The sequence below is a fragment of the Mus caroli genome, chromosome 6 (assembly GCF_900094665.2).
Source record: "Mus caroli chromosome 6, CAROLI_EIJ_v1.1, whole genome shotgun sequence".
In the NCBI taxonomy this organism is placed as follows: Eukaryota; Metazoa; Chordata; class Mammalia; order Rodentia; family Muridae; genus Mus; species Mus caroli.
The window spans coordinates 68,947,953-68,960,841 of record NC_034575.1 but is presented as its reverse complement, the minus strand read 5'-3'; positions in this window follow the sequence as shown (position 1 = coordinate 68,960,841).

Genomic DNA, 12,889 nt, shown 5'->3' with positions numbered 1-12,889 from the left:
TCCTGGAACTCACTTTGTAGACCAGGCTGGCCTCGAACTCAGAAATCCGCCTGCCTCTGCCTCCCAAGTGCTGGGATTAAAGGCGTGCACCACCACGCCTGCCTATTTTTATTTTTGTTACCTTTCATTCATTCATTTCTATAGAAATGACAATCTTTTTCTTTTCTTTTGTTTGTTTTGTTTTGTTTTGTTATTTGAGACAGGGTTTCTCTGTATAGTCCTGGCTGTCCTGGAACTCTCTCTGTAGACCAGTTCAGGCTGGCCTTGAACTCAGAAATCCAACTCCCTCTGGCTCCTAAGTGCTGGGATTAAAGTCGTGCACCACCACTGCCTGGCTCTTCTTCTTATTTTATATAACAGAATGGAGACTACATTTAAAACACTTGCTTCAAAGTGATGGAATATGATTGAAAAATGTTTTGGTAATTGATTTGTAAACAGAATCAATCATGTATTTTCAAAAAACATTTTTTTAAAAAGAGTGTGTGTGGGGGGGGGACTCTGTGTATACATTCATCTAGTATATGCAAGTCTTTGCATGCATGTGGAGGTCAGGATGGGACACAGGGTGTCTCTGTGCCACTCCATCTTATTCCCTTGAGACAGTATCTCTCAGTGAACTAGGCTGACTGGCCAGTAAGCTCCTGGAATCAGCCCTTCCCCCACCCCAGCACTGGGGTTCCAGTACAGGTGACCATGCACAGCTTTTATGTGGGGTTTGGGGATTTGAACTAAGGTCTTCATAGTTACTCCGCAAGTGCTCTTTCCCACTGAGCCACGTCCCCAGTCCCAATTAATCTATTTTTATCTATTTATAAAATAGGTATTTAAATTATAGGGCCCTATGCTGATTAGACACATGCTCTGCACTGAACAGTACTCCCTGGCCTACGCTTATCATTTTTAATGAAGTAATGCATATTATTTAGAGGGAAAGTGCTGTTGTTTTAGACTTGTTTTGAAACAGGCTCTCACCCTGGCTGGCCTAGACCATCCACATAAACCAGGGTGGCCTTAAACTCAAAGAGCTCTGCTTACCTCTACCTCCTGAGGGCTAAGCTTAAAGTTGTTGTTCATCACACCTGATGCAATAAATATTTTAAAAATATATTCAGTTTTAATTTTTTCTTTGTTTTTGTTTTATTTTATTGTATTTTTTGTTTGTTTGTTTGTTTGCTTGCTTGCTTCTTTTTTGAGACAGGGTTTCTCTCTGTAGCCATGGCTGTCATGCTCAGCAAACCAAGCTGGCCTCGAACTTACAGAGATCTGCCTGCCTCTGCCTCCCCTAGGGCTGAGATTAAAAGTGTGTGCCACCACTATCAGACCTGTTTTAATTTCTAACTGGGCAACAAACATGAGGTAAAGTCTATATTTAGAGGGGTTTTGTTGTTGTTGTTGTTGTTATTTGTTTTGTGGTGTTTTTGGCAGCCTCAGTAATTTCTAGAAATAAAAAGGAGTCCTATCACTGGGCACAGGAACCAGCATGACCTAAAGGAAATCTCCAGAAATGCCTCCATTTCCTGCTAGCAGCCTCAGAGGAAGTGCAAAAAATAGCATTTAGATGGTAAGCAGGGTAGAGCCGAGGAAGAAACCAAGGCTGTGCAAACACAGAGTGCAGAGATTAGAAAGGAGACATTTCTCAGGTAGTTACAGGCATTTTTGAGATAGTAGATAAAAGCAGTCCTGAACCCTCCCTCCATTCCAGTTCTATGAGGCTATGGGTTCCTCTGTGGATTGCACTCGCTCCCCTCAAGCCTCTGAGTGGTATTCTGTGTATATTTGTTTGTGTGTGTGTGATTTTAACAAGCACCCAGGACCTCAGCTCATTCTCCTAAGAAGTCCTTCCTTCTGCAGTCGTTCATATGATACATGCCGGCTCCAGAATGAACTGGGGAGGTGGCTGGCAGAGTGTGGGGGGAAAGGGATCTGGAACAGAAATGGTGTCAAAACAGTGGCACAGAAGGCTGCCGGCAGTGCTGCCTCTGTCTGTAACCTCTAGTGACCTGGAATTCCCTGTGAGGCCCAGGCAGAGGGAAAGAGGGACAGAGGATCCCTCAAACTCTTGGCACTACTCCTGCCTCGAGCGCCCTGGGTGCTAGGATTATAGGGTCTGCACCACCATTACCGGCATAGAACATTTTTATCTTCTCTGGCTTTTCTGGGTTTTGTTTTGTAAACATTTTACATAAACCACATTGCTTTTACTCAGAGGAGCAAATCAAATGTATAGTACCACTTTTTAAAAAGTCCCCAACCGAGGGCACAGCTTCAGAGGGCAGCTTAGGATCAGGATAGGACAAGGGAACTCTCAGGTTGCATTGCTCACAGAGAAGAAAGGAGATTTTCCCTCTCCTGCAGATCGGCCCAGAAAACCAACTCCCTTTCACTCTCAGCTTTGCCAGGACCCAACCTCAAAGATCCCAGCCATGAACAAGAGTGCTCCAGGGATAAGGAGTCATTAATTATGCCTGAATCAAATTGGCTGGGATGTTTGTAGTTGAAAAAAGAATAAACACACTCACATAAAACAGCAATGGAGGAGACAACTGTATATTAATATTAGAAAAAGAAAAGGAGCATATAAAATGTTAAATTAGAAAAGAAAACCGAGCTGGGAATGTAACCCAGTTGCTAGAACACTTGCCTAGGATATTTGAAGCCATGAATTCAATCTCCAGCATCGCTTAGCTGGGTATAGTCCAAGCCTTCAGCAGGACTGGTTAAAGGTCATTTTTTTGGCCACATATTGAGTTCAAGCCAGCCTGAGATTAGAAAGGAGACATTTCTCAGGTAGTTACAGGCATTTTTGAGATAGTAGATAAAAGCAGTCCTGAACCCTCCCTCCATTCCAGTTCTATGAGGCTATGGGTTCCTCTGTGGATTGCACTCGCTCCCCTCAAGCCTCTGAGTGGTATTCTGTGTATATTTGTTTGTGTGTGTGTGATTTTAACAAGCACCCAGGACCTCAGCTCATTCTCCTAAGAAGTCCTTCCTTCTGCAGTCGTTCATATGATACATGCCGGCTCCAGAATGAACTGGGGAGGTGGCTGGCAGAGTGGGGGGAAAGGGATCTGGAACAGAAATGGTGTCAAAACAGTGGCACAGAAGGCTGCCTAAAAGTAGATAAATAAACAAAGAGGATATGCAAGGTGTGGTGGCACACATCTTTAATCCCAGCTCTGGAGAAGCAGAGGCAGGCAAACCTCTATGAGTTCGAGGCCAGCTTGGTCTACATAGTCACTGTGTCTCAAAGAAGAAAAGAAAGGAAAGAAACACAGACACAGGTTTTATGCAGCTAATAGCCAAAACAATTAAACACTAGTGGGTGTCAGGGCTCAGTGTTTTATTCCTTTTAGAAATTCTATTTAATGTTGTTATGCTGTTTTTTTGTGTGTGTTTGTTTGTTTTACAATAAATAAAAGCTTGGAGAGTCATTGGGACAATTCACTGAGGTCTCTCTCAGGCTTCTCCAGATGGCCTGTTTCTTTTTGCCAAATGTCTCTCTTCCCACAATCAGGATAGAAGGACTTTCCCTGAGGCTGGTACCTTCAAAAGCTGTGAGGACTGCGGCCTGTAGGACCATTCTGTAGGAATGCAGAGGGGAATGGGGGAGAGAAGTGCCTCTGTCCGACTGAAGGCGCGTGTGCTGTAGGGGTGCAAGCTTTCCATTATCCTCTGACTCTACCTACCACACCCAAGGATCCCAGGCTAAGCTTCCTGAAGCAGCGGCTCTATGGTGTCAATTGTTCCTGACTGACTGTCCCTGTCCCCTTCCCCAGACTCCCAGAGGCTGGAGTTCTGTAGCAGCCAACACAACCCACTGTCTGCTGCCCCGGAGCACAAAAGAAGTTGGTGCTTTGAGGTTTTTCTAGGAATGTTTTCTGTGAGCAGTCACCAGAGAAGGGTGCCAGATTAACAAGGCAAGGGAAAAGAATTTGCAACAGGACACCACAGAAAAGCTGCGTGTGGGCAGAGCTGATGGAGGCCACGCCCCCACAGGGACCCAATCCTCTGGCAAGTGTGGGACCCAAGGGGTTAGATTCGGGCACATTCTGGCAGGTCTTGAAGCCTGGTCTTCCCTCACCTGTGTTCCGTCACACTCCTTTGTAGAGTGCCCGTGACATATCTTTTCATAACTTACTTCAGTCTATTTTCATGACTCTCTTTTGAGGTACAGCCTTCTTCTTCTTCTTCTTTTTTTTTTTTTTTTTTTTTTTTTTTTTTTTTTTTTTTTTTTTTTTTGGTTTTTAGAGACAGGGTTTCTCTGTGTAGCCCTGGCTGTCCTGGAATTCACTTTGTAGACCAGGCTGGCCTCGAACTCAGAAATCCGCCTGCCTCTGCCTCCTGAGTGTTGGGATTAAAGGCGTTCGGGCCACCATGCCCGGCTTGAGGTACAGCCTTCTTGTCCCCATATTTTAGGGGAATTTAGAGCAATGAAAGAAACTGCTGGTGTTTACCTGTTTAAGACGTAGCAAACTCAAGATTTGAACTCATGTGCTATGAAGCTGGCTCAATTGCCATGCAAGCGCGAGGAGCTGAGTTGGTTCTCCACCCCCACCCCTCACACCACCTGCAAAGGCCAGGTCTGATGATGGATGCTTTGAATTCCAGAGCTGGGGAAGCAGAGACAGGATCCCTGAGGCTCATTTTTCAGCCAGCTGAGCCTAACTGTTGAGTCCCCGTTCACAATGAGAGAATGCATCAAAATACCAAGGTGGATGGCTCTCGAAGAATGCTACAGCACATGCCCACACCCATCCACATAAAACATGCCTACCTACACACAGAAACCATAAGGTCAGGCTTCGCAGATTGCCTGAGTCATAGTCCTGAAAAACCAAATGGGCTAACTTAGGGAAAAGATGTTTTCCAGCAAGCAAACAAACAAGCAAATTAACAAAGCCACAGTGAGTACACATTCTCACACCCAGACACTGCATCTTCGCCAGGAGTTGGGATGGCAAGCCGAGGCCAGCTCTCCCTTGAGCACATCCTCAGGGCCAATTCTCCCATCTCCTTCAGGGTCAACTTTACTGTGTTGCCCTAGCAAGGTGTGGGACCCACTCTTTCCAAGTGCTTCAGCCAGTGAGAGTGACAGAATTCTCTCTCTCTCTCTCTCTCTCTCTCTCTCTCTCTCTCTCTCTCTCTCTCTCTCTCTCTCTCTCTCTCTCTCTCTCTCTCTCTCTCTCTCCTTCTTAAAAAAGATGTATTTATTTATACGTATATGAGTGCACTGTAGCTGTCTTCAGACACACCAGAAGTGGGCATCAGATCCCATTACAGATGGTTGTGAGCCACCATGTGGTTGCTGGGAATTGAACTTTAGACCTCTGGAAGAGCAGTCAGTGCGCTTAACCTCTGAGCCATGTCTCCAGCCCCCAGCATTATTTCTTAAATACATCAGGGTTGTTCTTTTCAAGTTGTTATTTAGAAGCCGCCTTGGCCAAGGAGGGTTCAGCTGTAGGCGTGGCCACAGATCCTTCAGCCTGTGTACAGCTGCAGCAGTTAGAAGTCAGTACCTGAGCATGGACATTCTGGATGTGGAACTCAGGGGAACTGAGCATGGGACTTGGCCTTTCTGATACTGCTCTATCCTGTTCTTCTTCAGTCAAGGGAAATCCTGCTCTTCTGGAAGGTGGACAGAGAAATACTATATCAAAATATTTGGAAATTAGACATAGATAGATATGAAAAAAGAAAACAAGCTGATTTCTATCAGTGCTATCTACTAAAAGCCAGCAATGTACTCTGTCCTGCAGAATGATAAAGAAACATGACGTTCGTATCTATAGAGATCAGACATCCCAGCTGGGAGCAGAAGAGCATCCTCGGGCTTTAACACACAAACCAATCAACCTGACCAAACCAAAGCTGTTGAAGGAGACATGGAGACTTGGGGTTGGTCTCTGTGAATGGACTTGTTTCATAGTGTCTGTGCATCTGGCACCTTTATCAGCCTGAAGGAAAGCTAGGAGACATAGACCCTGTCACTGCTATAAATGTATTTATAAATGTATCTATAAATGTATCTATACATGTATCTATAAATGTATCTATAAATGCTATAAACCTGTGATGCTAAGTCAGGAACTGAAGCCCTGGCCACCACTTGGTTTTAATTACATGGGATCCTGAGCAGAAAGTCTAGTTACACCATACCTAGATTTATGCTGTGAGATAGAAGGTGTGGATTTTTTAAAATATATTTTATATTTATATTTATTTTTATTTTATGTGTATGAATGTGTTTACCTGCATTTATATGCATACCATATATAAGCAGTGTCTGCAGAGGCCAGGAGAAGGCACTGGCTCTCCAGGAACTGAAGTTACAGATGGATGTGAGCACCTACCATGTAGGTGTGAAGAACTGAACTGGGAGCCTCTAGGAGAACAGCCAGTGCTGTCAAACACTGTGTCATCTCTTCAGCCCCAGATTGTGGTTGTTTTAATGTCAACTTGTGGTCATTTGTTACACAACACTAGATAAAATGCCTATCACATTTTTGAAAGCTAGATTCAAATTTTCCTGGTCCTGAAGTAAAGAATCACAAAGTAATAGAACTGGTGTTGTAAGAGACTTGTTAATAGATTTCAGTAGGACACATGAAATCATACAAAATAGAATTTAGCTAAGGGAGCCCCACCTCCAAAATACCCCAAAGATAGGTAGTACGCTAACTAGTCCTATTAGAGATACGCTAAATTTACCACACTAGGATATAAATAGTCACCAGGATTGATCACCCATTAGGTTCGTCCCCAAAGAACATGACTCTAGCAGACAGCACAGGGTCACGGATACTATTAAGTCCTTGTCAGCCATTAAGTCTCTTGGGCTCTTATCAGGAAAAGAATAATTCTGCCAGGTGTTCCCACTGATGGACAGATTTTCTGGAGATAGTCTTTAAAGGGACCCTCTCTGCCATCCACATTAGTTTGTTTGTGTTCCATGTGGAACCTGTTATCCAACCAAGGACCACGGATCAGGTTGTAGGTTATCAGAAAGCTTGAGTAAGCTCAGTAGTGTGAGGTTACTGCTTTTGCACAGTTTGCATCTGATCTTGCTGCTACTGCGGCACACAGTAACTCTTAAGCTGTGGTATGCTTCTGCCTGAGGTATTAGAGCAAAGATAGTGTTTTCCAGTGGTTACTGCTGCACAGGAAGCTGTTGTCTCTATGACTGTAAAGGGGGTGTCTTGATAACAGAGTCCTGTAAGATCATATGGTTGGAGAATGCTTTTCTATCTCACATTTTCAGCTAACACCAATTCCTAGTGGACAGCGTCAGGGGTGATGGGAACATCTCTGGACAATCAGATGCAACGCTGAAAGAGATTGCAACAAACTTCTTGGCTGGATTTGAAGCATAATCAACCCCTTGCCCCCGCTCCCTGGGAGCCACATTAGACACAGCTTTGGTTTTGTCAATTCTAGTAAAAATTAGTCTCAGGGGGTAGAGAGACAGCTCAGCAGTTAAGAGCACTGGCTGGCTGCCCTCAAGAGGACCTAGGTTCAAGTCCAGAACCCACATAATGCTCACAATGGTCTGTTACTTCAGTCTGTGGGGATATGACATCCTTTTCTGGTCTCTGTGGCACTGCACAAATATAATGTACAGGAACACATGCAGCAAAAACACTCATATGCATAAAATAAATAATGACTAATGAAAAATAGGCTTCATTTATAAAGGATTACTCTCATACTCCTGATATACAGAAATTACATATATAAAAGTTTCATCTTATGAAAAACATTAAAATTGAAATATAATGTTGAAAAAATATTGAAATAAAGGTTGAGGAAATGGCTCAGTGGATAAAGCACTTGTTTCACCAGTGTGAGAGCCTGAATTCGTATCCCCAGAGCCCCCACAAAAGCTGGGTGGGCATGACAGTCTTCTGAGATCTCAGTGTTCAGGAGGCAGAGGCAGGAATGAGTCCCTGGAGCAAACTGGCTAGAGACACTGCCTCAGTAAAGTGAAAAGTGACCAGTGAAGACACCCAACATCAACGGTGGGCTTCTGCATCCTTGTACACACACATCCATGCATGCACATGTATGTCTACACACATGCATACACACCAGCCACGCAATACATATAAAAAGAAAAATATTCAAGTAGAATACTGCTCAAAAATTGTGAGGAATTCTCAGTGAACACATCATGTGGCCACTCAAGTCAAGTCAAGACCAAAGGACACAGGTTATCTGAAGATAGCCTGTGGCTCCTTCTGGTCACCACTCTCACCCTCCTCTTATGTTGATATTCTCTCTTCTGTCACCCCATAGGGTAGTTTATCCTACTGTCTCCTTACTCTGTATAAAGGAAGTCCTATAGCAAACAATTTTATGTCTGTGTTCTCTTGGAAGAGATAATTGGGTTTGTGGAAGAAGCAAATATATATATATATATATATATATATATATATATATATATATATATGCTTACTATTTTTGTGATGGTTTGCATATGATTGCATAGGGAATGGCACTATTTGGAGGTGTAGCCTTGTTGGAAGAAGTCTATCACTATGGGCATGGGCTTTAAGACCCTCATCCTAGCTGTCTGGAAGCCTGTCTTCTTCTAGCTGCCTTTGAAACAAGATGTAGAACTCGGGGCTGGTGAGATGGCTCAGCAGATAAGAGCACCCGACTGCTCTTCCAAAGGTCCTTAGTTCAAATCCCAGCAACCACATGGTGGCTCACAACCATCCGTAACAAGATCTGACTCCCTCTTCTGGTGTGTCTGAAGACAGCTACAGTGTACTTACATATAATAAATAAATAAATCTTAAAAAAAAAGATTAAAAAAAAAAGATGTAGAACTCTCAGCTCTTTCTATATCATGCCTGCCTGGATGTTGCTATGCTCCTGCCTTGATGATAATCTGAATCTGTAAGCCAGCCCCAATAAATATTGTCCTTATAAGAGGTGTCTTGGTCATGGTGTCTCTTCACAGCAATAAAACCCTAACTAAGATAATATTTATATTTATGTATCATACAAAATGTTTATCATATTTATATTCTTTCTTTCCTTCTTTCTTCATTGCTGGTGATTGAACTCAGGGATTTGAACATTCTAGGCAAGCATTCTACCACTGAACTACACACCACTTATTTATCATTGCTGTATAGTGTGAATGTATCATGATCTTTTTAAAAAAATCTATTGGTAGGTGTCTTAGGTAGGGTTTCCATTGCTATGAAGAGACACCATGACCAAAGCAATTCTTATTAGGGACAGCATTTAATTGGGGCTGGCTTACAGGTTTAGAGGTTTAGTCCATTATTATCATGGCAAGAAGCACGGCAGCCTGCAGGCAGACATGGTGCTAGAGAATCTGAAGATCAGAAAGAGGTTCACATCCACACTGGGCAGAGCTTGAGCACAGTACCTCAAAGTCCACCTCCATGGTGCTGCCCTTCCTCTAATAAGGCCACACCTACTCCAATAAGGCCACACCTCCTAATAGTAGCACTTCCCATGGGCCAAGCACATTCAAACCACCATAGTAGGCATTTGAGTTGTTTTGAAGGGATCACAAATGCAACTGTGAATATTCTTGCTCCTGTCTTTGGTGGTTGCAATGGGTAGTTTTGCCAGCAAAACACAATCTGATTCACATGGGATGAGGTATTGTCTAGATGGGTTTGACCTGTGAGGACTTTTCTTAATTGGGTTAACAGAGGTGGAAAAGGCCCATCTTGAATGTGCGAAAGGCCCATCTCAAATGTGGGCAGCATTATTTCACGGTAGCTCCTGGACTAAATGGAAAGGAGTCCACAGAGCACTCAGCATGCATGCTTGCACTCTGCCTCTGCTCTTGACTGTGGATGTAACTAGTTGTTCATGATCCTGCCATCTCGACTTCGGCACCATTGTGGGCTATCACCTGGCAGTATGAGTTAAATGAATTCCTGTCTCCCCAAAGTTGCCTTTTTTGGTTTTGTTTTGGTCAGGGAATTTTCATACCAACAGAAAGGAAACTAGAACTAAAAGCCCATGCCGCTTTTAGCCTTCAAGAGTGGGAATAATCTAAAAAGGACCCATGTAGGGGTGACTGGGAATCCTATGATCATCTCACTATATGACCTGTATCATAATTTCCCTGGAGTCAGCTGGTCTGAATGTACTGAAGACATGGTTCCTGACATATGTCATATATTCAGCACAGCTATATGGAGACACTTGGTACAACTGCAGCCTAGAATTTCCCAAACTTTAGACTCACAGAAGCTGTCTTTGTAATTTTCGACATATCCTCAAACCGCACAGTTCCTTCCTTGTTTATTATTTTTCTTCAGATTGCCCAAATATTGTCATTTAATTATCTGCTTTATGGCCAGCAAAATAGCTCAGCAGGTAAGAGTGGCACAAAGCATGAAGACCTAAGTTTGATCTTAGAGACCCACATGGTCAAAGGAGAAGATGGACTCCCCCTACAAGTTGTCCTCTGATTTACACACACACACACACACACACACACACACAGAGAGAGGCAAGCACAGCATACATAAACACAATCTTTCTCACTTACTCTCAGATACATACACACTCATGCCCACACTGAGGTGAGCCCGTGCACATGTGTGAACAGATACACTCACAATTTTTTTAAAGAGTCTGCTTTAGTCTTGTCTTAATCAATAACAACTGTGATCTCACATTTTACTGTGCTACAAACATTCTTTTTATTATACAAGAAAACAAACATATAATTGGCTATTCAAATAAAATTGTCAGCCTGAGGGAGGGAATCTCCACTGGCCTCTTCTGGTCCATCCATGCCCTGCTCCATCTGGGAAGTAGAGGTCGGCACACGGCTTCAAACAGTGCAAACAGTTGCCTTAGCTTGCTTCCTGTTGCTGTGTTAAACACCACAATCAAAGGCAACTCAGGGGAGAAACTGGCTTATCTGGCTTACACTTCCAAGTAACAGACCATCACTGAGGGAAGTCAGGCTGGGAACTCAAGCAGGAGCCAAGCAGGAAGCATGGAGGGCGGTCACTTACTGGCTCACTCTCCCAGGCCTTTCCAGAGGAGCTGTGAATTGGGACAAAATTACTATGTGCTGTTCCTATTTTTCTGTTTCACCCACAGCTGACAGAGATGGTGTTGTGTAACAAAACTAATCCTGAGGAGATGGCACACACATCTCTTCACCCTACAACAGGGAGTTTGTGACAGACCAAAGTACAGATCTCACTGTAAGGGTCCATGATTCACCGAAGAATGATACTCCAGACTCAAATAGTATGCAAACACAGAGAGTGTTTACTCTGCAAGAAGTCCAACATGCGGGGGGGGGGGGGAATCCCATTCCCAAGATAGAGAGAGAGAGAGAGAGAGGGACAACCAACTGAGCTGGCAGGCCTGGTTTAAAGCACATTAGGGGATTCCAAGGTAGGTGACCTTTATCTTGCACCATCTCTAGGGACATTCCATTAAAGGGCGTGGGGGCTGGAAACTGAGGTCTGGAAACTGTTGCTGGGGAAGTCTGGAAACTCCTGCTGACCCATTGTCTTTGCCTCAGGCCAGGTGGCAGGCAGCCTCTGATGGCAAGGCAGTTTCTGACTAACTACTTGAAGCCTGAGTTTTGCTGCTGCTGCTGCTTCTGCTTCTGCTTCTGCTTCTGCTTCTGCTTCTGCTTCTGCTTCTGCTTCTGCTTCTGCTGCTGCTGCTGCTGCTGCTGCTTCTGCTTCTGCTTCTCCTCCTCCTCCTCCTCCTTCTAATAACTGATTTTCATGGGCTTGCCTAGACTTAGGCATAGTCTCCTAAACTGCCAATTTGAAGCCTGTCGTGGAGTCGGCCTAGCTTTCTCACCACCAAAGTCCAACTTTAGTGAACCACTGAGTTTTACTGGGGTTACTTATAGGAGTACGGGTGAGGAGTTACTGACTGGAGCAGAAATGACTCAAAGACAGGTGCTCACCAAACCCCTTTGTACCACCCTTTTCCTTCCTTCCTTCCTTCCTTCCTTCCTTCCTTCCTTCCTTCCTTCCTTCCTTCCTTCTCAATTCCCCTGCCCTGAGTGTGTGTGTGTTTGTTTGTATGTGCGTGTGTATGTGTGTGTGTGTATGTGTGTGTGTGTGTACCAGTTAGACTAGACTAGCTTGCCAAGGAGCCCCAGGGAGCCTCCAAATCTACACCTACAACTTAGCAGTTCTGGGGTCACAAGTGTGCATCACCATGTCTGGTATTTTCTTCTGGTTTCTGCAGCTCGAAGGAAAGTCTTTGTGCTTTTGAGGCAAGCACCTCACTGATGGAGTTGTCTCCCCTGGTCCCTGAGCTTGGACTAGCTACATCAGAGGGAAGCTTGCTGCGCAAGGGCTTGGTAATCTAGTCACTAATGGTATTATCATCCCCCACATCCAAGGTCCCGGAGGTGCTGAAAGCTAGGGCTGCTTTGGTGCAGGAGCTGGGCACCTTTGTGAGTTCTTGCTTCCTAGGCTCTAGGGCAGATAGTCCCAAGGGCTATTTCTGTAAGACATCAGCCGTGCCATCTGTTACCACAATAACTGTCTCCAAGTCACAGACCAAGCCTCCCTGGGAACTGAGTCCCTCGGGTATAAGAGGAAGATAATACTCCAATGAGGCTCATGAAGGATGCCATCAAACTGAGACAATGTGTTCAAAAGTCTTCAATGTACCCCAAAGTGTGGTTCATATGTATTAGCCTTTATTCCAGAGCCCCAAACCCCCACCCCCGTTTGGGGAGCCTTGTTAAATGAGTAGGTGTTGGTAGCCAGTAATGAACCTTTGCTTCCTTTTCCAGAAAGTTCCACAGGGAAAGGCTGTGTTACCAATCAGAAACATTCTGTGCAGAAGGCTAAAGGTTTCCAAAGATAAATCACTGATGGGGAGCCATCCCTGGGTGTTG